This window comes from Haemorhous mexicanus, chromosome Z (genome assembly GCF_027477595.1).
Source record: "Haemorhous mexicanus isolate bHaeMex1 chromosome Z, bHaeMex1.pri, whole genome shotgun sequence".
NCBI lineage: Eukaryota > Metazoa > Chordata > Aves > Passeriformes > Fringillidae > Haemorhous > Haemorhous mexicanus.
The window spans coordinates 82,608,888-82,633,609 of record NC_082381.1 but is presented as its reverse complement, the minus strand read 5'-3'; the positions used below and the strand labels follow the sequence as shown (position 1 = coordinate 82,633,609).

Genomic DNA, 24,722 nt, shown 5'->3' with positions numbered 1-24,722 from the left:
AAGCATTATTAATATTAGTTCTTAGAAACTGACGATTCTGGAATAATTCACCACATTTAGTTATATCCCAAAATCTTCAGTGGCATACAATGGCCAGTGTGCTCTGACTTGAGCAGAAGTCCCCACACTCCCTGCTTAAAGCTTTTGCCAAGAGTACTGGGTTGTGTCTGCTGATCAGATCAGAGCGAGTAGTTTCTGTTCTAAAATCAGTTTAGAAGTTTTCTGTCCTAATCGTCTGCAGTAAAGCAGTAAACTTCTTGGTAACAAGACAAATCCAGAAGCCACCATTCAGCACATGGTGCTGCAAGAGAAATGTGAACCAGAGAGACTGAAAAGACATGAGCTCAGGACAAAAATCACATCCCTGTCTCCCACATACCTATCCAGGGCTTCATCCAAGAAACCCCAGAAATGCTGATGTAAGTCCTGCTGTCGGCTCTGAGTGCAGACCAGAGGATCTGCTGCCTCTCCATGAGCAAAAGTCTGCAGAGAGGGGCAGAGGAGCAATCTGCATGACTGTGTGCTTGGAGGGAGATTACAGAGACAGTGTGCATAAATCTAGAAAATTTGTACAGTGCCACAGATACAAACAGCAAGGGGCACCTTTCACAAATTCACATACACAAATGCACCTCCAACGTGAATAATGCAGTGACAAAGTGAGCTGCCTTTGTGTGGACATCTTTGGTATCAGCAGTTAGGAATAATAGTTGTCTAATTGTTGTCTTTCATTGTGTGCTGTGTCAAAGCCTGGGCGAGTAATTGCAATCATCAAAACCCTTTCAGAGTGTGTGCAAATCCCCGACCCCCATCACCTGCTATCAAGCCTATCTGATCCACCACACACATGCACTTACTGGGAAGATGAAGTAGCTAAATGGGCTCTTCTCTTTAAAAAAATTACTATTATTATTATTATTATTATTATTATTATTATTATTATTATTATTATTATTATTATTTCTTTTGTTTTTCTTCCATCAAGATTGTGTCTGATTCATGAAGGGGGTTTAGAATTTTCAATTGTTGTTATTCTTATTTTTTGGGGGGTGCTAGGGGTGTGTGTGTGTGTGAGAGAAAGAGAGAGACCAATTCCTTTTTGGGTGAGATAATATAGATGACAGACATCAACAATTATACAAAATAATATGGTAACCAGCAACTGAAAAAAAAAAATTAATTCTCATGGGCTGGTGAGTGTTGCAATTTGAATGTCTTTCTATTAAAATCCTTGTAATAAACACAGGCAGAAAGCAGGGAGGAGGGAGAGAAAGCAGCTCTTTTTCAAATATACTCATATGATGGAGCACAAGATATTTTCATAATGCAAGAGGGACTGATTCCCATTAACATAATCCTATTTCCAGTATTTTTTATTAATATAAACATCTTGGCTCTGGGAATGCCTCCTGGATCATTTATACCTTCTGTATTTTACACTGGGTTTAGGGGAAAAACAAGAAAATCAAATAGGTTATATATATATATATATATATATATATATATATAAAAAAAACCTATTTGTTATATCCATTCTGAATTGCCAGCTGTACAATACCTGAGTGGAGAAGCAGATTTGATTATCAAATACAATTAGGGCCTGGTTTTGCCATTGTGGAGCACCGTGTAAGTGCATATTGTAAATATCTGCATAGAAGACAGGAACACCACAATCATGCGGGCTGCACACGCTGTCTTGCTGCTGGAGAGGACTTGCTGTGATTTTCTCTGGTTCAGCCTGCTGCAGGAAGGAATCCATCTACTGTTACAGAGACCACATCTTGTTCAGGGAGCACACAGATTCATGGGTGGATATTCGCTTTAGATGGTCACAGCTCTGAGTTTTCTGGTGTCTGCCTTTGTGTGATAGATCATATTTATTTACTGATAGTATCCGGTACCTTCAGAGACTCTGCAGGAAATATCCTTTTTGCTGAACATATCTTCTGTTGCATGAGGACAATGTGTAATTTCCACAGCTGTCAAACACTTGTGTGGGCACACTTGAATTTCTGCAAGACAATTTTGACGTCTGCAATTAAACTCTCCAAGGAAGCAGGAGAAGCCCTATTTTTGTGCAAAGTTCAAGTAAAAGGGAATTTTGCAGAGTCGTAGAATCATTTTTGTTGGAACAAACCTTTAAGATCATCAGGTCCAACAAGATTTATAAAATGTCTACAAAGTTCAATGAAGAGAAGTCCTCATTGTGAATTTTCTCAGACTGTGGGTCAGGCCTCCAAGGAGAACAGATGTAACTTGTTATTTAGACCACTAAAAATGAGGATAGGCAATATATTTTTGAATATTCACTGGGGAGACACGTTGTATTATCAGAGACCTACGAATCCCAAGAAGCCTTTTTCATTTTTGATTGCTGTAAGTTATCTCCACTGTGCTGTCTGACACTGTTGCCCTCATTCTGCATACTTTGAATTTGCTTCTGTCTTTGAAAGAAACAAATTCAGGTGTACCAAAATACATACATTTTATAAGGCCTCAAAGCAATCAGAAATGGGGATGGTATCAAAGAAAAGATACTGAAAAATACCTGATTGGAAACGTTATAGATTGTAGATTTTTCTCATTAGTGCAACTGCAGAGGTCAACATTTTTCAGACAGCAAAACACAGGTCTGGAAACAAGGAGAGTTTATTCCTATTGGTCTCACTCTTGCTGTAATATTTTGGGCAAGTCATTTGAGGGTGGAGTTTGTTCATTTACAATACCTTCCATCTTAGGAAGATTAGATGTTTATTCTCAGCTGTTCATTTGAGATACGCTCAGCAATCAATAAGGAAGAAAAGACATTTTCCAATACAGTCATTCATCCACTTCTAAAACTGATGAGAATAAATCACTTTGTGGAAGTTCATTTCTATCTACCTACACTTTCTGTAGATCTGTGGCCAGCTTAAGTAAATTTCTGGATGGCAAAAGTCAGAGAAGAATACCTCCCTTAACTACCTGAAATTCCATTCAATAGAAAAGTTGGATTCAAAGACCTATAACTATTTTTTCCCCATCTGTAAATGCTTAGAATTTTGCTCCCCAACACAAGAAATGGGTTCATCTTTTCTGGTGGAGTTTCATAAAGATCTTGTAATAAGTACTTGTTTCCTCATTATAATGGCTCCAAAGGGTTAACTGTACTAAACCTTCATCTTAACAAAGTTGTAAATGCTTCTTTTCTTAATCAAAGAGAACTGCTACCGATTTCCACTTCCATCACCCACTGTGCTTTTCCAGTAACATTTGGCCTGGATGTATTGAAGCATTGTGCTAGAGAGCGACTTTCTTAAACACTTATTATCCACATGATAATTAGCCCTGACTGAGGTAATTTTTCAGGGAAAAAAATGCTAATTTTTCGTGATTCCTACTCTGGAGACAAAAGTAGAGGATTCAATAATTTTTCTTGGACAGATTTCCCAGTTGCAGGATGGACTTAGTGCAATAGCAAGTGCTCCAGTGTGTAACCCATACTCTGATGGCAGAGATTACTCTTGCTGCTGAGTTATCCTGATGTCTGTGCTCATGGGTGTTCAAGGGGGAAGAGTGATGATGTCAGTCCAACCATATTTTAAAGGTCATTGATGTGGAACAAAAATTATGTATGAAAACTTGACATTTTCTGCTAAATGGAATTCTTGTTTCCCACCTCACCCTAATTAAGATAGTGCTGAGAAGTGCTTGTCATGGGGAAGGACTGTACACTTTCAAAGACCAGCCAGAGGCACGGTCAACTCCAAACTTTTTACAATGCAAGATGAGTAGCAGAGAAGAAGAAACAAAACCAGAAAACAGAGTTGAGAAAACTAAAAGTTTCATAGCAAGAGGAGAAGTAGTTTCAGCACACACATGGTCACAGTGTTGTCAAAGTCAAATGTGAGTGCAGGGGGACCAGTTCTGGAGAAATTTCAGGAAACTGAGATGGGATTGCAGCTCTCTTTAAGGAGCTCCTACCATGCATAAAGGGCCAGCATGGGAGAAACCAGTGAGACACTTGTCTGCAAAATTCAATTACTGGCTGATAGAGGATGTTATCACAGGATAACCAAAGATGGGAGCTGGCATTCCAGAAGCAAATTAGAGATGTGAGGCAGGGGGGCGTTAGGTGGTGAGGAGGTCCCTGTATGGACATTGAGCCATAACAGCCACTCATCAGCTGTATAAAACTACCAGCAGCAGTACCCCTGGGCTGGGAAAGACTCTTCTTGGCAAGATTGTGTACCACACCATGCCATCCAATAGAGCCCATCTTATTGAAAACTGAATCCCTTTGAGTTCCCTGCAACAGCAGCAGCTGGAGGGGAAATAACAGTAAAATTCTATGGCCATAATAAAACGCATTAGCCATCTGAACACTCATTTCAATCAAATAATGCAGCCTATTCATATTTAAACAGGAAATATTGTTTAATGTTTATGATAATGATCAAATCAAATTTTAAAAATTAAACACGAAATTAAACATTAAAGTGAGATTCCAACGTTGGGCACTTGGGACACTGCTTCCAGCCCACAGCTGATGGTTGCAATCAGCAGGATCCATCCCCTTACCTTTCCTTAGTGCAGCTCCTTGAGGAGGATGTTAGAGGAAGTCTTTGGTGTCTCTCAGATGACCACAGCTGGTACAGGGTGGCTGATTTTGAGTTGATTGCTCCAGTCTCCTCTTGCATCCATTCTGCTTTCCATGACACTAAATGGTTGTTGAGGGGGAAGTGGAAATTTCAAAGGAAAAGTCCTTTCATCTGGATGAAGCTAAATGGGACTTGTTTTTCATCCAAGCAGAAGGCAGTTGTGTTCCTACTGAAATATTTTGGACTTATTAACTTTTTCCTGAAGAGAACAGGGAGAAGTTACATAGTTTTTTTCCAAAGAGAAACAGAAGTGGAAAATGACACAGAAAAAGCAATTCTTAGATTTACATAATGGTCACAGGAGGCAAAAGTGCAAAATAACACCTTATTGCTCTTTAAATACTGGTCCTTTGGGGTAGAACACAGCAGCTTTTCCACACCAGTAACACACAGCCTTTTCTGTAGTGGCAGTAACTGGTGCAGAACTACAGATTTCAAAAAATAATATGTTGCTTTACACCAGTAGAGTCATGATCCCAGCTGATTAATTTAATGTTTTGACAGCACTGTCAAAGTTTGTGTCTAATGAAGACCTTGGAGTGATGGCTAGAAGTTAGAGTATTTCTTTTAGACAATATCTTGTGCTACAGTAAACTCAGAGCCAGGAAACAACTTTCTCCCACGTGAAATCTGTAGTGATTTTATTGATACTAAGCCTAGCAGGTTTTTTCCCCGGCTCTCTCCACTTTAAGTCAGCAGAAAAGCAAAGTTTGAAACTAAAACGTGTTGAAATAAACTCATTGTTTCTAATATCCCTATACATTGCAGCCATGGACCTTGTCTGTGCTGTGACCCTGTGCAGCAATGTTAAACTTTTGCTCTAGTATTTGCATCTTTCAAGGGAGTATACCCTCAGTGTAAATTAATATCAAATTAGTATGAATTAATACAAAATTAGCAAAGCTTTGGACTACCAGTGATCTGCATGTTGTTTCTTAGAGTTAAAAAAAAAGAATCATCACGAAAGACAGAACTGACCTGTCAATCCCCATTCTTATACCAATATTTGCTCAAATTTATTATGGAAGGAGCATGCACAGAGATTTCCATAGTATGAAAAAATAAATAAAACAACTGAATAAATTATCTGGGAAAGTACACAGCAAAACAGAAAGATTTATCTTAACCTGTGTCTATTGCTCTCATCCCTGTACCATGCACTTTAAAATTGGATTGGTATCCTATAAGAGACTGTCAAGGATTTCATTTGTTCTGCTTGACATACAGATGTACAATTGGTAAAACTGCATCTTATCTTAGTAATTGTCTACACTGCTAAGGCTGTACCTCGTTATTGACTTGAAAAGTCAGGTTTCATCTGTGCAGTTCCCTGATCCAACATCAGTCCAACCACCTCGAGCTCTATCTGCTCATCTTTCAGCTCACCTTCCTGAGTTAAACCACCTTTCTTTTTGCAATAGCTGCTTTTCAGCTTTCTGTAATCAATCAAGACTGGAGTGTGGGGGTAGAGAAGTGAATAGCTCAGTTCCCTGGTTTGGTAGCATCTTTGTGTATATAAAAGAAAGCCATTGTGAGCTGCTGCTTAAGAACTTACTGAATATTTTGAGGGCTTGAATAGTTTGGAGGAAGTTGTTATCTAGCTCTAGTTAAATTTCTAGTAAAAGATTCATAGAGTTGAGTGATCACAGAGAGAAATTTCTGTCTGTCTGATGGTCTTTTAAGCACATTTTCCTCCAAATCCAGATTAGCATGTTGTCACTGTAACGGTTCAGTGTTTTTTCAAACCTGCAGCAACCTTCCCTTTTCACAGGCACATGCTGCAAATAGACCCACTTGTAAAACAGGGCACTTTGTTACCAAAAGAAAGCCTTTAAAATCAGGCTTTTTTTTTTTTTTCCCACTTCCAGCTGGAAAGAGCTTTGACTTTTGAGTTTGCAGTTAAAAAAACCAAATAACACCGAGATTTTTTTTTCTGGGAAGCCCATATTTCTATGGCTTGTGAGTATTCTAAATGATGGGCATTATATCTGCAAATATTCTCCATGGAAACACTTTGGGAACTGTTGGGAGAAAAAGGTTAAAAACAAACACTTTGGCAACTGTTGGGAGAAAAAGGTTAAAATCAAAACCATCTTTTCTTCCAATTCTCCCTCCATCTCAATAAAGAGTAGTGCCATCCTGGGAACTAGTCTTGCTTGAATCCCAACATCATGGATTCACTTTTTCCAAGGAAAACAGCAAAAAATATAGAATAACTATAGTCAATCAGACCAACACTTATTCTGACACATATCCCATCTCCTAGCCTAGTCAGTCATAAAGAAGAGAGAAAATTGCAAGTGCAATATTCTTTCCTGGCTTCCTGCAATTGGCAGCTCAGGGATTTCCAGAGTCAGGGGTACATTCTTTGTATCAGTAGTTTTCAATGGATTTTTCTTCCATGACTTGTCCTGCTGTTTTTGAGTTCACGTGGATGTTTATACTCTGGTTTTGCATCACTGGCATTTCTCATTGTTTGAGCAGAACCGTTTGTCCCTGGAGAAGGCAGAAGTTAGTCAAAGAACCTCAAGGCTGACAACTTGTACAATCATAAAACAAAGCATTGAAGTCTCTTTTCACTTCCCCAAGTGCTGTCAGCCAAAGCGTGGATGTAGCTGGCGTGGCAGTTTCAGGCAGAAAAGCCTGGCTGCACAGGGCGATGAAGCTTACCAGATGTCATCACTCAAGGTAGAATCCCAAACCCACGGTGCTTTATGCTTTGTAGGAAAGCCGTGAACAGCAGGAGTTCAGCAGCTGTGGTACAGCCCTGCAGCAGGAGAGTATCTCCAAGGCCAGTTTGGGTGGAATCATAGGACCCACGTTTCAGATTTGGGTGAAAGCATAGGTGAACTGGTTCCACATTTCAGAGTTAAAGCCATCTCCAGTCATAAGCGACAGTCACAAGACAAAGAGCACCAAGTTTTCAGAAGGTTTGTGGCACTTTTGCCATATGCCAAGCCGTCCAGAAAAAACTCATTTTTGACAGCTGGCAAACAATGCCAGTTCTAGGGATGGCAGGCTGTGCCTGTGTCAGCCAAACAGCATTCCAGCTCACAGTGAGGAAATTCCTCTGCTCCTAAGAAAAGGTCTGAAGTTGTCACAGCTCTTTGGGGAGATGAGGTGGGTTTTCAGCCCTGTTTCTGGTCCAGTGTTCGATTTTCAAGCTTCTCTACATAATCAATGTTTGCAATAAACTGGAATGACGGTAAGGTAGTTGGAAGGACCCACACGTAAACAAAGATGGTAATTAGATTAGTATGTAGATCTGGGATTGTCTGTTACACCAAGAGCTGTGTTCATGTGTTAGCATTGCTCCTGGGCCTCCTTTGTGAGAAATTCTTATTTCAGGACTTCACAGGAAATGCATTATGGCTTTTGTTGTTTGTAAATTTTTTACATTATACCTTTTTCTTATTCTTTGATTCCTTTATGGATTCCCCAGGTGCCTGTAACAATGTGGCAATCAACACGGATATGCGCAGTAGAAGAACTTCCCCTTTATAAATAAATCTATGCAGATATGGCAATCTACCTCAGGGTATCTTTCAAACTTGGGAAAAACATTTCAGGGAACGAATCATGTGATGCTTCAGACAGTTTGTGGGTAGTGCTCCCTGATTTTGGAGGCCCCTCTCAGTTTTCTCTCTCTCTTCCCTCTTACCCTCTCACCTCAATGTACTTTCCTAAAGACAAGTGAGTAAAACTGGCACGAGCTGTCTTCAGGGACCCTTTGTAGTCGAGATCCATCCCCAGAGCAGTGGTGTGCCAGGGGGAGCTCGGAGACATGTCCTGCTTTCAAATGTCTCCCCACACCTGCTACTGGCCTCAGCTGGGAACTCCCTGCAGGCACAGCTGAGCAGTGGATTTGAAACTAAGCCTCTATTAAAATAAAATAGAAAGCATGACATCTTTGGAAAACTGAGAGCCCAGGACTGCAAACAGCAAGAGGGCGGCATGATGCAGACACAAGGCAGGATTTGGCTTGGAATGATGCTCACAATCCTGTGTCCTCTGGGCTTGCCACCCACACAGCTGATTTCCTCAGCCAAGATTTTGCAAGAAAGGAGGACATATCCTAACCTTCACAGCAAAATGAGTGTCTTCTCAATCAGGCTTAAATGCCCAGGAGGAAATGTAGGCAGACAGGTTCTGCCCCACTGACTGCCCCAAGAAGGGCCAAGTGTCTTTATGGGGACAAGGGTGGCCAGAGACCCCTGGAAAAGTGACCTTGGGGAACATCTGACATCCAGCTGTCTGCAAGCTGCAGGGGAGATGCCTCCCTGGAGTGAAGTGGGAGCTGTCTGTGGCCTTTAACATCAGCCTAAAATGCTCCTATCTGATGACCCTCACCAGATCAAATTACTGTCTCTGTAGTTTGGGGGTATGCTTTTTTATCTTGTTCTCTGTCACATCAGAAAAGAGAATATTAAAACATTCTAATGGAGGTTTAGCTACCATTACTAGGGGAAGTTGGTGAGGTCTGATACCATTTGACATGAAGAGTCAGAAAGAGTATGAACCTACATGATTCCCACACAGACACCCAGACCCAGCACAGTTTTGAAGGGACAAAACTGTGATCTCACTGGGTAAAAATACCTTTCCAAATCCCAGGGTAGCAGGACAAATAATATATATACACATATTATTCTCACCAAATATAAAAATCAGGACCCACTTTTGAAGAGTAGATTGCCATAAACAAAGGTACCTCATGGAGATGGGCTCAATGGAAAGAACAAATCCAAACAGAACAAAATTGAGTGGAATGACACTAAGGAATCTAGTTTAGATGAAAATGGTAAACAATTTCCACTTTAAATACTTTCAAAATGCACCACCCACCCTAGGAAAGACCTTCACTACTTTAAGGAGAAGGAGGATCACCAGGTGATGATGCCCCTCAGCTCTGACAACCCAAGTGCCCCTGAAGATGCCCCTCAACTCTGACAACCCAAGTGCCTCCTCCATACACAGGTGTTACCCCCGACTACTGCCTCTGTTTGCCATATTTTGTCCCATTTTTGTTCACTGCCATTTACATGCTGGCAGGTTGACTTTTTAATAAGGTAAGAGCAGGCTGAATATTTCACATGTGGGTGCTTGAGAGACCCTCCCCTTCACAGCAGGCTCAGCTTCCTCAGTTGTAGCTCAGGCTGACATTATATCAAACTGTGCCTCTCCCCAGTGGGGATAAACACAGTTTATTTACAAGCTGCAATGGGAATGTCACACTAAATGAAGATGAAAGATGTGCAGGAAGTGTGATTGCTGCCTGTGCCTTCTTAAGAGATGCTTATTAAGGAAATAGTCCTTTTAAGCAGCAAAGAGCCACCAGAACTGGCCATGTTCAATACTGGGGCAGGATCTGACCTGCTCACCAGCACTGTCCATCGATAACATCCCTCTTGTGGTAAAGATGCAGATGCTAATTAGCGTATTAATAATAAATAACACTATGTGCATCTATTGTGTCCCTGATTCAAAGGGTGGGAAATGCTTTACCAACTAGAAAGTGTGAAGTCCCAGAGCAGCTCTTTTCTCTGTGTGGAGCCTATTGCTACCCTAAGCAAAGGGACTTTTGTCATTTGGGTTAGCAAAGAGAAGTGGCAGTAGCAACACTGGACTCCAGTCACTATGGTGCTGCTGATTCATAGTGTGAACTTGGGGGAGTTATTTCAGTGCTCTGAGTCTCAAGTTAACCATCTGTAAAATCAAGATAATTATATTTACAGTGCTTATTTCATAGAGCTGCTGTGAAGATTAATTAATGCATATATATTTACAAAGTGCTTTGAGATCTTCAGGTGAAACCTGCTGCATATGTGTAAGATATTAATTTTCTAAAATACCTTGAAACCTCAGGAGCTGCAGTGTCTTGCCAGGTATCACTACATTTTATAGTGCTTTTGTTCTTTGTCTAAGAAAGTTGTTTTGCAGGTAGCAGTAATATATTATGTTAATGGTGTGATACTTTGAAAATAATAGTTTCTCCCCTTTCCTTTTGACTTGTTCTTCTATCATGCACCATGTGCAAGCAGATTATGTGTTCGTCAAACAGTAATTTTGGGTAATTATTAGACAACATATTTTTAATTTTTTTTTTTTTTTTATTTCTCATCACAAAGAAAATCCCTGTGTCTATTTGATATTGGCTATTCCAGCTGTGTTGGTTGTTTGTGATCAGTTAGATAAGCTACAACGCACATGATCCAGAAAGAAGATAGGGGAAGGCACAGTGAGGGACTGAGGATTATATGTGTTTATGTGCTACTGGCAGGATTGTTCTCCACTAAATTTAGCCATCTGAATATTAATGGTGAAGTCTAAACTAGTTTTTTGGGGTTCCTTCATACTCACTGGAAAGAGGTGAGCACTGGCTCAGAGCAGCTTGCCTGACCATTTTTAGGTAAGAGAGATCAGTGCAGCTGACCAAAAGTCCACTGCAGGGCAAATGGAGCAGTGTACTGAGTTCCCCTGACTGTGCAACAATACCTCCACTGGCTTTGGCAACATAAAAGGACAGACTATCTGCAGGTAAAAAATGTAAATATGTTAACCTGCCATTGAAATCTCACCTCAGAAGTACAGCTTCATTAAGAGGATGAATACTGAATTATTGGATGCAGGCAGATGTGCTGAGAGTGCCATATTTTTTACAGTGAAACAACAGTGGCTTCTGTGGCACTGAGTAGTCTGTAAGCATCTCAGCATTTGTAAATCAACTTAAAAGAACAGCAGGTTTTGATAATATAAAACTCCCATACATTCACCAGCTCTTAACTCTGCCTTTTTCAGCTGTTGCAGGTTTGTGCATGTTAGTCATCTTGTGTCTAAGGTTCTCAAACTGCGGTATTTCCACCTCCTTTATTTTAAAGCAATTCTTCAGTTTTAGAAACTCAAAGCCAAGAAGGTTTTCAGTGGAAGGTTCCTTCCTTAATTTCTCTCTCTGACGGGCAAAGCCCCAAGAGCCACATAATTCAATTCTTCCATCTCTCTATGCTTATATATACATCTCCAGATAGCTATCACATCCAAAACAAACATAAGTTTTCTTCCTAATTTTTGGTCATTCTTGTCACCTTCAAAAAAATTCTGTACCCCAGATCTAAAAGAAAGTGAAAAAAATATTTGCACATGCTCATCTATATGCAGAGAATTCAAAGCATTCAACCAAGGAAGCAAACAGGTAAAGACTGTTTAGGCATCTTCATGTTCTTTCCCTAATTCAGTGGACTTTTGCCACTTAGCACCAGTTGGCCACCTGCTTTAACATGCACATTTACACACAGACCTACATATGTATGTTTAGATAAATAGAGATTTATGACTTTACATTGGAGTCTTGAGAGAAGAATTCTTTTGATTTTTCCTTTGGACATCTGATCTTCCTTAAGGCAGTTGTCATTCTACATTAATTTGTCTTGTTCTGCCTCAACTCACTCTTTTTTGTCTTAAATGCCATATTAGAAAATGTTTACAAGCCCCCTGCCTCCTTTGTGATTCCCACAATCCACCTGGGCACCTAGGGAAGCATGCCATGATCCTCCCTGACACACGTCAGCCCACATCTCATCAGAGGCTCAGCTGTGTCACCCCCGATGATACCGCGTGGCAAGATCAGTCCTGGGCTACATTACACCCAGTCCTGCCCCCAGGGGAGGTGGGAAGGACTATGCTAATTGCTTCTGACCCTCCAAGATCCTGGAGGGAAGTTGCCTTCATCCAGTGCAGCAATGGGATGGATCTGTTCAATGGAGAGCACGTTGCTGCAACGTGCACAAACCCCTCCAGTGCCTCTACAAGACAGCAGGAGCCTTTGCCAGTGTGCCTGTGGTGAGAGGATGTGGCACAAGAGTTACAGGATCAGTTCACCTGGAACTATTCCCAATAAGTACAGGAGCATGTTCCCACTCACAGCCCTGTGTGGAGTTACAAAAACATGTCCTTGGACCCTGCTGCAAAGGTGTTGCTTCAGTGCCCTCCAGAAACTGCCCTAAAAACCCTGGATTGTCTCTTCAGGGATCCCACAAAACAGTGGAGCTGTCTCTGAAATTGAGGAAAAACATGAAACTAATTGGCAGAGTATTTTGAAATATAGTGATGTAAAATCAGTATATTTCAAAATACCCTGCCTATTCTTTACTTTCTTGAAAGAAAGGAGGTTTTATAGTTTACTAGAATCATAGAATGTTTCAGGTTGGAATGGCCCTTAAAGATCCTCTAGTTCAAACCCAGTGCCCTGGGCAGGGACAGCTTCCACTGCATCAGGTTGCTTCAGGCCCCATCCAGCCTGATACCCACAGCCTTTCCAGGCAACCTGTGCAGGTGTCTCAACATCCTCACAGTAAAGAATTTCTTCCTAATACTTTCTTTATAGAAGGTACCACCTACTTTGTGCAGCCAACATAGTGCTAGATTTAGGGAAACACAGGGGTTTCTTCTGTTCCCCAAGACTTGCCCTCAGCTCTGCAGAGCCCTGCCCTGAGCCAGTGGAGCAGCACACAAAAAAGGAGGATGAAAGACCCAGCTGTTCTCTGACCTGGCTCTGTATGTCCACATCATCAGACACACATTTCTTCATGTCTCTTTTCACCGTACTGAAAGCAAAATGTAGGACTGAGAGGTGCAATCATTCCCTCATCATGTTCATTCTTTTCTTTTTGCCTTTCTCGCTCTCTTTCTTTCCAGTATTCCTTTTCCTCCTTTAATCACACCTTACTACACTCTGTGCTTTTATGCATCTCCTGCCAATTGACATATACAGGTGTCTGGCTTTACATTTCCCTGGCATGCAAATATTGCTGTCTTGTCCTTTGCTGGGAATGAACCCCAGAGTCATCACCTCCAACAGAATCAGACCCCTTTTCAGATCATGTGCACATGGTTAGGTTGTAGAAACATCTCAGAGGGGAAATAAATGCATGAAATTATGTGAAACAGTTAGAGCAACACTGGATAAAGAAAACAGAAACTGAATTTTTTAGCCTGTTTTCACTCAAGCTTTCAGAAGCACCAGGTGCTCTAGTAGAAGCAGAAGGCAGTTTTAAGATAGCCTTACACCAAACCAGTTCCTTGCCAGTTTTCCTGAATTAGACATTGGCTTTCATCCTGCGTGATAGATATTTTGTCTCTTCCCAAGTCCCAGAAACAGCTAGTCCTTGTAGAACAAAATCCAGCACTGAAAACCCCTCTGCACTGCATGCCAAGGCAAACAACTTGTTCTGCAATGCAGGGCAGGGAAAGTAGGACATTAAGGCTGGGACATTAAGGCTGGGACCTCAAGGCCAGCTGGGAAGGGGGAGATTGTTGGGTCATTGTTTGTTTGGGTTTTTTTTTACTTGGTTATCCAAGGGATGCTGAGTAGGTGGTGTAAGATTTTACTCTAAATGCTTGTGTTTAAATGCACACATACACTGCACACACACAAGTACACACTCATAGGCACATGAAAATGGGTGTTTCAGTGTGGGGGCAGGGGATGGGGTGGGAGAGTGGAGCTGTCAGGACGATGTCATGGCAAAGGCATCCCATCAGCTAGAGGGGGAGATTTTCTGGGCCTTGGTTTGAGAAGCAGACAGATGAGTGACAGGGGTTAAAAGCTTCCTGCTTTCTTTCCCACATTGCCTCCTTGATGGTAAAGAGTTCCCTGTCCCTCACACAGAAGGTGCTCTGAGATTTCAAAGCATTTTGCTGGAAATACTGTACAGACTATAATAAGCTATTGTAGCCCATGGCAGAGAAGCCCAGCTGAGCCTAATTCCCCATATCCTTAACTCATCAGCCTCTGATCAAAATGCAGGTTCAGTGTCCTAGAGTACCATTAAATAAAAAAATGCACACAAAAAAAGCCAATTAGTACATTTCATGATGTTGAGAGATGTCAGACTGTGCACCCTGGGCATGGCAGTCCTCTGCCTAGTCATGAGATAGGCAGTGTAATCTACCTCACAGTCTCCTGTGGGCCTGACCCAGAGGACCTGAAACCAAAGGACAGACAGCAGCATGGGCTCCTCCACTCTTTCCTTTTCCAGCTGCCTGGCCAAGGCTGTCACAGGCAGACACATTCAGTTTTGACACTGAAGGCATCATCATCCACTCTCATAAGGAGCAGAGCACAGCCAGGACCACCTCCAACACTGGCAGCAAGGAGGGGAAACATGTTAATGGTGCAGGTTAGCAAGGGAAATTAGGAGAAGGATAGACAAAAGGAAAGAAAGAGAAACGTGATTCTAAGTAGCTGCAATGCTCCTGGAGGATCATTGTTGGAGACAAAGTGAAAAAAGTGGTGACATTTGGCTCTGAGTGATCAAAATTACAGAAAAACAATAATAAAAAGCGCCTGAGATTTGCAGCACAGCAAAAAAAAGTTTGTTATTCAACTATTCCTGAAATAGACCACATTCCTCATAGGCTCCTTTGCAAATTCCCTGGGGGGGAAATTAATTGTATGCCTTGCATTTAACCAGTTCCCTTTCCCAAAGAGGTCTGGGCTCATTCCATCTAGTCTTCATTTTATGTTGGATCTTTAACATTTAATGAGCAGGAGACTGGACCCATGGCCTTGTTGTCCAGCACCATTTCCCTTAGAAGAGACTGCATCAAACTTTCTGGACTAAGACACAGCAAACCTCACAGATTTCACAGACATGGGAGAATATCACCTCCCAAAGGTCTCTTTGGTTCACTGAGCCTGAAGATGAGACATCATTGTGACTCTTGTGCTGTAAACACCTAAATAGATGAGATCTCAGCTCAAAAATCACACCTCTGAGCTTCATTATTTAAATATGCTTGAGAATAATTATGCCAGGCAACTATCACAAAAGCTTCTCCTTAGCCAGAAGACAGTCAAACGGGCAGCAGTAAATCAGTGACCATGACTTTTTAGCTCTCAAGTCTAGTTGTGATGTTCCTGCCTCGTGCTTGCAGTACCTGTTCTCATCTCCATGTGAGGCTGGAGGGTTTCGTTTGTGCCTAATGATGCTTTTTCCAGGGCAATGGAGCTCATGGCTTAATGCAGACTGACCCACTGAGTGTGCTTAAGTGGGTCTCTCTTGTCCACAGCATATTGGACCCATTTTTTGCACTTTGCAAAACCAAACATCCAGGTAACACAGCAAAAAAAAGGAAATTAATAATTATATTTCTCTGTTTTTCTTCTTCTATCAGTACATTTAATTACTTCTTCCTAATAAACAAGATCCATTTGGAATCAAAAGGTCTTAGGACTGATTTTATTTTATTATCATCAAGGAGAACTGGCTTTGCTGTTAACCTTTGAATTTATTTAAAATGCCCTGGATTCATATTCAATTTTTATGTTCCCTATTTTTTATTGTTTCCTTGAAATGGAAAATTCAAGGACTTTGATAAATGGATTGAAAGGTTGCCTTATTTTTCTGTCACTTCTGCCTTTGCGTCCTCTGCAAAATGCTGCTTTGCAAATCATAAAGATGGGAATTGCAACAAGTATTCATCAGAGTATGGCAGGGACAGCTGCAGGGGCAGACAGGTTAGACTGTCCAAGTGAGGGGAAGAAGCAAGAAGTTGATGGGAAACAATTAGGAGCTGAAATTAGTCAGACTGGCATAGGCTGGCTGTCCCTGTAGTCCCTTTGGTGGTGGTGTCCATGGGCTGAAACCAGTGCTACACTGCCGTGGTCTGTGGCAGACTGGGAGCCATGGAAAAGGGCCTGTGAAAATATGGGTGGGCTTGTGAAAATATGTTAAAGAATTCATTTTCTCATTTGAGACTAATTTACACTCTTTTTATAGTAACTCCAGTTGAAATAGTGCTGATACAGGTATGTGTCAGACTGTGAGAGAGACTGATAGCTCTCCTTCGCTGCACAAATTGTCACCTAAACTGCAAATGACAACACTTGTCCCACACACCCACCTCACACCTCCCTAAGCAGGATCACAATTTCTGGGGTGTTCCATACCCCTTTGAATGAGGCATCACAAATAAGTGACTTCCTCAGAACAGGTTTTCTAGAATTGAGTCACAGATAATAAGCACCTAGTGCCAGAAGTTTCCCCATTCAAGACGTCAGCATACCCAAACAGCAGCCCCCAATAAGGAGTCAAACTCAGGCCTTAAGTAACTGCAGAAAGAGAAACCTTAGGTACTAATTAAGTAATTTCTCTCCTGCATGAGCTGAAATAGGGTTTCTGTCCCTCCTGCAGCATTGTAGCCACTGTGCTCGAGCTGACACCATGAGCACCTGGAGATTTTTCCTAACACCGCCAAGAGTGGTCACTTCATAGGGAAGTTGGTCAATAAAAAACCTCCCTGTGCCACTGCACACAGAGAGCTCCCTGCAGGGCAAACAGCTGGGACTGCTGTCTCTCCTACTCTTCCATTCCTGAACTCAGCTCGTGCCCCCAGAGCCCCTCAGTTGCCTTTCCACCTTCTTAGCCCTCCAAGCCCCACTGCAAAGGGCATCCCACAGGGAATGCTGAGCCAAGAGGTGACTGAACCCCCAGTGCTTCACAAGGATTTGTCTCCTCAGAGGGACGTGACCCCCTCTCAGCGCCTGTGTGAACGCAGCCGGTGGTGAAAACACCAAGACCTTCCAGATGATTCAAATGTGTGATTGTCACACTTGTCCCTTCACAGACCTCCATCACAGCAGCCAGGACCTGTGTTCCTTCTGGCTCTGCACTTTTCACTCCCTTTCTTTGTGTTACTTTGGCAAGTAAGGAAAATGTTCAGCCCCCAGCTCTGAGTCATTGCCACCCTCCCAAAAAACAGCCGCGTCCTGAGCTGCTCTTCTCAGGAGCTGCCAAGCACATCCCAATACTCACCCCAGCTCCTAAGGCAGCTACAGACTACAACTTGTAGCAGGAACCATTAATACTATTAATAACCTCTTTTTAACATGAGACCTTTTCAAACTGCTGAACCCAAAACACTTGACGCATTTCACTCTCTACGTGTTGCAAATCCACACCCTCCAAGGAATTTCACAGCCATCACTGATGCAGGCTGACCTCCTTGAACCTGCAGAGCAACATCACAGGCAGACCTCAGGTTGTCTTGCCCGAAACTCATAAATGTGTCACCATACAAAGGAACAAGGGGTCCTCTGCAGCATAACAGCTCCCCACCGTGCTTTGATGTACCACCAAACTCCACTTCTGAGCATTCCTGTTCACCAGGGCACCATCAGCAGTGTGCAAGCTTCCGTCCCCCTGGATCATTTCTCCCAGCAGCAAAATACTGGAGCTGCTCAGACTGGCAGGTTTACTATGGAGCATGCAAAAATTCAAGGAAGGTGGGATGCAATCCCTTTAGGGCATGAGTACTTTCTGCAGCAATGATCTCCTGTCTAGTCTGTTTGCTATTACATCCATCCATCCATCCATCCATCCATCCATCCATCCATCCATCCATCGTCACAGTTCCCATTACTCTCACTACAGGTGAGCACCTACATTTCTGTGGAAAGGGCAATGCGGATTTTTTTCATCGATAGCCATCTCATCTCACTTTGATTTATTTAGAAGGCAGGCCTATTCTTTTTTGCTTGCCTTCACTTTGGATGCCACAGCCACGACTTCCTTACTTGACTATCTCTGATCTTTGCTGCCTGTGACCATTTCCCACCAAATATCTCCTCTGAAAGGGTTTGTTTTTTAAAAGTGTCCATTTGCTGCAGGGAACAGAGCATTTTTTTGCCTTTGCAGTCCCACTTGTGTGCTGGGCAGAGGCAGTGTTGGGAGGGCTGCTGTGCCATACCCTGGGGTTCAAGAGAAGGGTCTGGCCTGCATCAGGGTGAGACAGATTGTAAGGAAAGGAGAGAAGGAAAAGGGAGATAGAGATGCAAGAAACCTCGTCACTTCCACAACTGCTACTGCTCAGGAGAAAGGAGCAAAAGAAATATATATCTGCTTGCCTATTAATTTAAATCTAGACACAGGAAGAAGTCAACGAACTGTAATTTATGAGCTGTCAAAGACTGAAAAATTCCTTTTGACACTGTATTTTCAGTTATTACATGCTTTCCTGCAAGACGACAGCGTAATTCTGTAGGGAGTCTTCTAGTGAACAGCACAATAGCAGAGGGCAGTGGGGGCTTTCTTATTATCTTTTCTTCCCCCTTTCGTCTTCTTTCCCACTCCTTTCAATCATCCCCCCTTTCCTACCTTGCTGCTTGCCCAAACAGCATCAAGGAAGCAAATCAGCAGCAGTCCCCATCCTGCCAGCCCTTCAACACCTCCAAGGCAGTGCTCAATGCTGGGCAGGGTCTGGCACCATGCAGAGATTTCTGAGGACTCACTGGGTGATGGGAATGGAGATTAGGCAATGACCACAACTCCACCATAGACAAGGGAAATAAACTCTTGCACTGTCTCTGGCATTTTAAACACTTCAGCTGGTTTGTGTCTGCCCATGCTAGGTACCCACCAGCCCTGCTGGCACGCCTTTTGGTTGGGTCCCTCTCACTTGTATCAGCACCGATTGACAAGTGCCAGCTCCCTCAGGTGCCCAGAAGTTAGCAGCACTGACTGTCTGGCTTCCTGCTCCTCCAAAAAGTGAATCAGGACAGTGGAGATTCCTGCCAGGATCCTGGGTAGCACATGCACCCCTGGAGAAGAGCAGTTTCTCCTCTTTTCTAAGCCCTCCTGAAGGTTTGCTCCTTGGAAGGCAGTGGTAGGATCTTGGGATGGAAACCCCTGGACAGCACAAAAAACAGAGGTGGGGGTGGCATTTTGGTGGTAGTGTTTGTGGAGGGGAAGGCATGAAAGGGTCACTTGGCCATGGGCATCTGTCCACATCTCCATCCAGTTGTGGGGACACACAGGTTTGGGAAGTGATGACAGTGGCACCTTTGCCCAATGTCAGTTGATGGAGGAACCCAAGCTAGCATCAAACGAAGTTTGACCTGAAAATGTTTCCTTCTGAATCCAGCCTGAAGTTCCCTTGGCATCCAGCTCATTTCCTTATCACTTGGGGACAGGAGAGGGGGAGGCTTTCACAACAAATGTCATTTATCCCTGTATTTTCAAATCTTCCTTTTCCTTACACACACAATTGCTTTTTAATTTGAGTTGCCGGTGGTAGTGGTAAGGTTGTCTTTTTGCTTTATTTTTTTCTTCCCAGCTTTGGTTTCTCACTCACAGCTCAGAAAACCCTTTTAAGGTCTATTCTCTGTGATAGGCACTTCGCCTCCTATTTAGAGAATCACTCCCACACGCTGCACGCATCCATATGCAAACACTCAGACACACGATTTTTCTGGGTGAACTGAACTACAAATCTTGCACTTTAATATAATTTAAGCAGCCTGTGCAAAGCTCTCTGAAGTCAGGATTATGGACTAGTCTTCTGAAAAATGCTGTAGAAAAGTCCAGAGGAAAGGATCATGATTTTTGTGGGGTTGTGCTGCAAGGCAAGTGCTCACAATCCCCAGATTCTATTCCAGGTTGTGTGTCTGTTTAACTTCTGTGTCACCCCAAGCCTGAATCTGAGCCAACACCACCACCTACTATACTTAGGCAGTGCTTGAATGACTATGTTAGACCTTCGTTAAGTCTGCCATCATTGCTGAGGTAGCAGGTTCTTTCAGAATTTGGTATCAAAACAACCAAGGCAAAAACTCCCCTGGATTGCAGGTGAAGAGATGAAAAAAAAAATGAAAATTAAGAGGTTTGCCCAGAACTACTCTCACATCTAACAGCAAAAACAGGGAGATAAAAGGCTGTCTCTTGAATGTGAGGTGAATCCTTAGGGACCCAGAGACAAACTGTTGTATCCTACTCATGAGCGGGTTATTGATGGGCAAACTTTCAGTGTTTTTGTTAAAATTCAGGAGAGCCTGCACCAAATCCTTCAAACTACTGCTCTCTGGGTCCTAGCTTCCACTTAGATATGGTGTGAGCTACTACCTGAAAAAAAGACAGGACAAGTAACTGTCTGTAAGACCAAGGACCACCAAAGCACCCAGGGCTAGATCTTCCTCAGTCTGGGACAAGTCTGGAGACCTGTTCCTGGCTGGAACAGGTCTCAAAAAGAGACAGTGGAAGCCAATAATGAAACACTGAAAAAGACAAAGCAGGACTTAATGCATGTTCCCTGACATATTTTGGTTAACATTACATATGCTAAATAAATGTCGTCCCAGCTGGGACCTGGGCTTTGTTTCCAGCTCAGAGAAAAGTTCAGGGAAGCTGAATGATAAGAACCCTATTGCCTTTACAGTGCTTTACTGTGCAGGGAGGCCTCTGAGTGCATACAGTACAATTACTTTTGCTCCCAGGGAAAAAACACATTGAGGTGGAGAAAGGAAAAAACTGTCCTGTGTTTCTTGTTACATGAAACACTCTTAGGAATTATGACTTTGGTTTCCTTTATTTGCTGGTCTCTCCAGCTCTCACAATTTTGGTGGGAGTAGCTTGCAAGGGGGTATTTAATCCCAGGGTGCCACAGACATAATAGTGGCAAGAATAAGATAAAGAAGAACAGGGTCCTTCTTAGGATAGTTGAGTCACTGTATTTGCAAAGATAACATCTACACCCGCATAGCAAACACAACCTGCCAATGAACCAGCCATTAAAAATAAGCTGCAATAACCAAGAGCAAAGAACAGAAGTAACTGAGGTCTGTGCCCAAATTCTATAGCAATATCTGGAGAAAGGAAAATGCAATATTACCTAAATACTGTTGTTAGAGGATGGTGCTGCAGCAGAGGTGAAGTCCTGCTGTTCAAGCTGGGAGAAGGAACAATGCCAGAGGCAAGGGAAAGGAGAGGGGCTATGTGTCTTTGAGATCCTATCTTCCCCGTGGCAAAACTGACTGATTGAGTTTTCCTTATCAGTATAAGTTATCTTGAGCTGCAAAGGTTCTCTAGAATTGGAACTTCCTTGTAGTTCTTGCTGAGCACAGTGTTCAAGAGGGTGGACATTAAATGGATTAAGAAGTGGGTAATGGACAAATCTCAAAATGCAGTTGTCAAAGAGAAGCCATGATAGAGTGAGGGTATTTGCAGCAGGGCTCTACACGGATCAGTAGCCAGCTCTGACGCTAGTCAGCATTGTCATGAATGATGTGGAATTAAATATCCCAGCTGATAAAATCTGGGGATAACACAAAATGGAAAATTGTAAGGACAGAACTCTGATACAGAGTCATCTAAGTCACTTAGGTCACTCTGAACAAGCTTTGGCTGGCTAAGACATTATGTGCCTGTTTCTGCAGAACCAAATCTAAGTTGACTCAGGGTGGAATAGGGCTACAAAACAGGCCTAAAGAATGAGGGGTTGCATTTCATAAGACAGCAACCTAGAAAAGTACCTAGGCAATGGTGTAGAAAAGTGGTTAGCATGACTGAGGAAGACAGCATCATCTCCCAGCCTGGTGGTGGGCAAAACCATCTAGCAGGCCTCTTGCTATATAAACAAAGAACCTGAAAGACAAAGATGATTTTTAGTAGGCAACCCTGGTGGAGAGAGTACTTCAGAAAACTGATCCAAGCCTGGCATTCATCTTTTAAAAACTGTAATAGTTTTTTTAAAAAACCTCTATAAATTAAACACCTGCCTCTAAGTGCCAGGTTTGAAAAGTTGTGCCAATCCTTGCCTGAGAGAGCTCCAAGAGACTTGGGCCCTTATGGAAGTATCCTTTCTGGGAAAATAGGCTATATACGAAAGAGCACTTTAATCACCTGGAGAGAGACTGCACTTTTCTCCGAAACTTTTCTAATTTGAACATGATGCCAAACACTTTAAAGCGAGAAGTCAGAGACAGGTTCTTGTCACAAGAGGATGCACATCAAAGCAAGCTATGATGCTGTCAGTTGCTCTGCCTGTTGTCCTTGTAGTAAGAGTTGGCCCCTCACCAGGACACACATTTTAGCCAAGACACAGCCTGTGGGGATGGCTGTGGGGCAGCAGCAGGATGGCTCCAGCACAGTGGTTCAGTCCCCTGGGGCAGCTCTGTGGGCATCTCAGGTATGGAGGGGGAGAGACCAGACCCCTACAAATCCCTTTTGAACAATCAGGCGTGTGAGCTGCTGACTAGCCTGGGGTTAAGGGGGTTTGGGGAGAAAGGAGAAATTTGCCATGACTACATTTTCCCCAGTGCAATGCCCATCTTTGCTTGCTGACTGATGCTGCAGATCACTGAAGAGGGTCTTTAGCACGGGGAGCGCGCCGAGCCCGGCGCTGGCTCTCTGTGTCAGTGTTATCGCTCGCTGTCACATTGCGAAAGAGGAAGCGAGTCTGTGCCACGCACACAGAGAACAAAGCCCTCGCCAAGCCGAGTGAGAGTTACAACTTGTCAGCACGTCTCTCAGCCTGCCGAGGGCCAAACATGAAACACAAAAAAGGCCTGAAATGAGGGGAAAAGGGAAAATAATAGCGCAGCGAGCTCTCCAGCTCAGAAAAGGCTTGCTATAAAACAGCACCTTCGCTCTCTGCCTCTCTCTGTCTCTCTGAGTCCTGGCTACTGATGAAGGGAGGAGATGACTCCCCTTAGCATAGTTACAGAACTGTTGCAGTAATAGGGACCAGAGCCACGTTCAGATATGGCTTTCACAGCCCTCCTTTCTTCACACACCCCAAAAAACATTGTTAGCCAAAAAGCATTATTGGTAATGATGAAATCTGAGGTGGAAAGAGCCTGCAGAGGGTCGTTTTTTACTACATGGACAGTAAAGCTCTAGAGGTTAGAAACACCTTTCTGAGACTTGGACTTTTACCCTGAATTAGTCAATTAACTTTTCCCATTGGTAGGAATGGGATAACAGTTTTTTATATTTGCTGATCTTGCCTTAGCTGTGTTGGTGGGACAAATAATTCTATCATTGCATGGTGTATGTCTGTAATGTTGATTTATACCTAGTAAGATCTTGTTTCAGGAAGCTTCCTAGATTTATGCTTGCTAATCATTTGGTCCAGGTGTATAATTTTCTCTTTCAAACACTTTTGACATGGATAATATACCATGGCAAGAGAAAAACAATAGTACAAGCAGCACTGTGCAGGGCTGAAATAAAAGACCAACTTCAGAGCACTTCTCTGAAAAAACAGAGATGCATCTATACAAACTGACTGAAAACAGGAGACAAACTTCATATGGACTCATACTGCCAGTTGTTGTTGATACAGTTTGTAGTATATGCATCCTTCAGGCTCTTTGGTCTAATTAAAATTAGATGAAGCAGAGCACTGTCAGTAGAAAACTACTGGAAAAATATTTGTCTTGCTCCCATCATGGCACTGTGCTGCATCTCCTTCTGATGCCCATACTGGTAAGGAATTGAGTTCCCCTCTATTAAGACTCACCTTCTGTTAAGAAAAAACATCATCCAGTTCAAGAGCCTTGCCACAGTCAGGGACCCCTTCTGCCAGACAAGGCTGTTCAAAGCCAAATCCAACCTGGCCTTGGACACTTGAGTCTTCTGAAAAGACAAAGAGATGCCCCTTCTCTTGCAGGTGTATAGAAGTCTTTTGTCCCCAGCTCATCCCTTTTGCTTTCCTCCATGAGTTCTATAGCACAGTCTCAGGTATGAGCTCGAGTGGCATATATAAGATCAAGGTGTGGTTTAAAGCCAGGATTTTATCTAACTCTTGATGAGCAAGACAACACATTCACTAATCCTGAAGGGAAACATCAGGACAATAATGGTCCTTCAGAGAGGTCAAGGGCACTCAGCCATGCTACTTTTACAGAAGCAGAACCATCATTCAGTAAGAGTTACTAGGTAGCGCTGGGCTGGGATGAGAAGGATTTAAAAAGATGGATGGAAAGGAGAAACTCAGCAAGGAGACAGATAAGACAGGATTGGGCCCTGAGCACTCCCATCTTCCTGCATGTGAGAGAAGATGATGGAGAAAAGATTTGCAGATGCAAGCCACTATTATCTCATAGACATCCACTACAACCAACATCTGTTTGCTGCGATTTCAGATGTCAGTAGCCAGGATCAGAATTGTGGGACTGTCCCCACAGGCTCACCAGGAAAGGGCTGACTAAACTGGGTGAATGGGGAGGTGTTGAGCCTTATCCTGGCCAAGCTCGCCCCTGCAACCCACCTGTCCACAGCCCTGCCAGCAGCACCAGTGCCTGCAGGA

General features: G+C 42.9%; 1 protein-coding gene and 1 long non-coding RNA gene across 16 annotated transcripts in view; one reads left to right on the top strand and one right to left on the bottom strand.

Moving 5' to 3' along the window:
• The window catches only part of CELF4 (CUGBP Elav-like family member 4), a 696,270-nt gene that overhangs the window by 553,023 nt on the left and 118,525 nt on the right, over positions 1–24,722 (top strand). The window lies entirely within an intron of this gene.
• On the bottom strand, positions 1,505–24,166 carry LOC132341865 (uncharacterized). The gene is made up of 3 exons (XR_009490339.1): positions 23,934–24,166; positions 4,561–4,809; positions 1,505–2,012 (listed from the first exon to the last, which is right to left on the bottom strand). It is a non-coding gene; the product is annotated as an uncharacterized LOC132341865 (long non-coding RNA).